The 3,185-nt window shown below is 43.2% G+C and overlaps 1 protein-coding gene across 1 annotated transcript in view; it reads right to left on the reverse strand.

Moving 5' to 3' along the window:
- The window catches only part of VBP1 (von Hippel-Lindau binding protein 1), a 25,543-nt gene that overhangs the window by 21,963 nt on the left and 395 nt on the right, over positions 1–3,185 (reverse strand). The window lies entirely within an intron of this gene.

The raw sequence follows: 3,185 nt of genomic DNA on the forward strand, positions 1-3,185 counted from the left end.
GCAATAAAACTGAACAGCATTTTTAATGTATATTACACATGCTTATCCCTGAAGAAAAGCTAGTTAAATAGATAACGATCAAGAACTAAGTGAAACTCTATGGAAACAAAGGAGATTCTCTAAGAACCTTCCAGTAGTTTAAACAACTTTAGTCCTTCAATACAGGAAACTTAAATTTAGACTTTTGCTGCTGTAGTTCATTCTCCTTGCTCATATCTAAGCTTCTAATAACATGTGCTGGAAACATTTCTTTTCCTATAACAATCTTTCTAGGAAGATGCTATCTCCATTTTATTTCCAAATTATCTTACAGTTTCTGGGATCTTTGCTTATCTGGGATAAGCATTATTCTTATCCATGCTTACTAGCTAGGGTTTCCCTGATGGCTCAGCAGGAAAAGAATTGGTCTGCAACACAGGAGATGCAGGAGATAAGGGTTCAATCCTTGGGTGGGGGAGATTCCCTGGAGGAGGGCATGGCAACCCACTCTAGTCTTCTTGCTGGGAAAATCCCATGGACAGAGGAGCCTGGCAGGCTATGGTCCATGGGATTGCAAAGAGTTGGATACCACAAGTGACAACAGGTGAGCACGTGCTTACCAGCTCGAAGGGAGTATTTTAGCCAAAACCAAGCAAGAAGAAAAAGCAAGAGAAACAAAGCAAAGGAGTGAACTATGAAGCCATCAAGTTAGACACTGTAAAAGAAAACTGAAAAGGTGAGCCTGAGGCAACATCTGAGTTCTGCATGGTGATCAAGTGTAAGGAGATAGCATTTTGGAGATAGCATCTTCCTAGAAGGATTGTTGTAGGAAAAGAAATGTTTCTGGCACATGTTATTAGAAGCTTAGACACGAGCAAGAAGAAGGAACTACAGCAGCAAAAGTCTGTGGTTAAGACCCAGAGGCTGCATGGCTTGAATGCTGGCTGCATCACGTACTAGCTGTGTGGACCATGAGGCAGTTGTTTAACTCTTGTCTTGGCTTCAATTTCCTCATCTGTAAAAGAAAAAAGTGCCTCTTCCCCACAGGGGATTAAATGAGTTACCACATGTAAAAGACTCAGAAGAGGACACAGTAGCTAGTAAGTGTTCAACAAACATTAGATATGGCTAAGGGAACAGATGGAAGCACCAAGAATTCTATCCTGGGGTGGTGGTCAGGAAAAACTACAGAGGTCATATCTGAACTAGATGTTAAGAGATGGGAGCAGCCAAACAATGGACAAGGGGGAAAAAGATCAATTAAAGCAGAGAAAGAAAAAAAATACTGTACCAACTGGAATGGGGAAAAGGCAGTCTGACTTCTAACCACTATGGTACACTGCCTCATTACCGAAATGAATATGTATTAAGTATCTACTTGCAATACTGAAAGCACATTCTCTGTTTCTCAGAAGAAATATGTAAGTAATGTTATCCTTATTTCAGTTAAAGAAACAGAGGGGCTCAAAGTTGTAAAACAATATGCTCAAGATAAATAGCAACTGGGAAGCAGAGACAGAATTCAAACTCTAGTCTCAAAACCAATGTTCTTTATAAAATACGTTATTTCCCATTAGTTGGGGAACATAAAAATATTTATATAAATTTGGATTGTTTATATATTGTATTGATAGAAATTTTAAAGATCTAGAAAAAGCAACTCATAACATTTCAGAGAAAATGCATTTTAAGATAACACTTAATATAGCCCCTTGATAAACTTTATCTTCCTGAATCAGATTTCTGAAGCCATCATTTGTTGAGCACCATGAATGCAGGATTTTAAGGCACTATGGAAATTCAATCTGACATTTAGTTATGAGTTTATACTGTGTGTCAGGAACTGTGCTAGGATCAGGGGAAATGCCAGTGAGCAAGATAATGACCTCACTAGAGGTCTGGAGCCCACAGACTGACCAAGTTTAAAGCTTGGATAACTCACTTACACATTGTGTGACTTGGGGCAAATTACTCAAGGGCTCCGGGGCTCAGTCTGAACATGTACAAAATGAGAATAACAGTACTTGCCTCTTCCTGAGTTGTGTAAAAGCATTAGGAATGTGCCTGGTACTCAACAAATTTTGTCTCTTGTTGATGATTAACTGGGAAATGAGCGGAAAGAAATACATGGCACATTTCAGGGACAAAAATAAATAAATAAATAAAATAGGAGAAAACTGAATCAGTCAATGCAAATATTCACAGAGTGCATATAAAAGTGGTCTAAATAAAAGACAGGGGTCTTCTGAACGGTGGAAGATTTCATCAACAAAAAGCCAATCCAGGTTCGATGCATGAGACAGGGTGCTCAGGGCTGGTGCACTGGGACGACCCTAAGGGATGGGATGGGGAGGGAGGTGGAAGGGGGGTTCAGGATGGGGGACACATGTACACCCATGGCTGATTCATGTCAATGCATGGCAAAAACCAGTACAATATTGTAAAGTAATTAGCCTCCAATTAAAATAAATAAATTTTTTAAAAAGGCAGAGATTAAGACAATATTGGGACAAAGCAAAAGGTGGAGAAATTTCCATTAAGGTTTTATAGTAGTTCAGCCAGAACTGAGTGAACAAAGATGGGTGATACTGGCCTGGAACACCCATCAGGTTTTCTCAACACTCAACTAGCTCTCAAACACTATTTCGAGAACAGCCTTATGGAGAAACAGGATTGAAAGCCTCTACGTGCTTCTCTGTTTGGCCTTGGTTTAGTCTCCCCGTTCAGTGAACCCTCCAACACGGCATTGCCAGCTTCCTCTGTGAACTGCACCCAATGGACTCTACGTTGTTAGAACCATGTACCTCAAAGTAATTACAAGTGGCTTCACTTAGACAACCTTCTAATGAGCGCCTGCAGCCAGCGGGCTAAGGCCTCCATGGCCTAGCGGGTTCCTCATGGCCTTCGAGAGCTTTCCCGGCCGACGCGCCCATCATGGGGTCTTCTTCTGAGGCCACAGGCCGCCGCAGCCCTTCCACACCCGAGGTGTCATTTCCGAGCGTCACATCTGAGCCCCAGCTCCGTTACCCCGTCCCCCTCGGTCTCCTCAGAACCCAGGCTGAGGCTCCAGCTTCTCACCGCCTCCCGTCTTCTCGCAAGCGGGGTCGGAACCTCAGGCCGCGGAGGGCAGAGGAAGGCGGTCCCTCGAAGCGGCCCCGCCTCCGCCCCCGAGTCCTCCGCCCCAAGTCCTCCGGCCCCGCGCCCCC

Source organism: Bison bison, unplaced genomic scaffold (genome assembly GCF_000754665.1).
Source record: "Bison bison bison isolate TAMUID 2011002044 unplaced genomic scaffold, Bison_UMD1.0 scf7180017862629, whole genome shotgun sequence".
Lineage (NCBI taxonomy): Eukaryota > Metazoa > Chordata > Mammalia > Artiodactyla > Bovidae > Bison > Bison bison.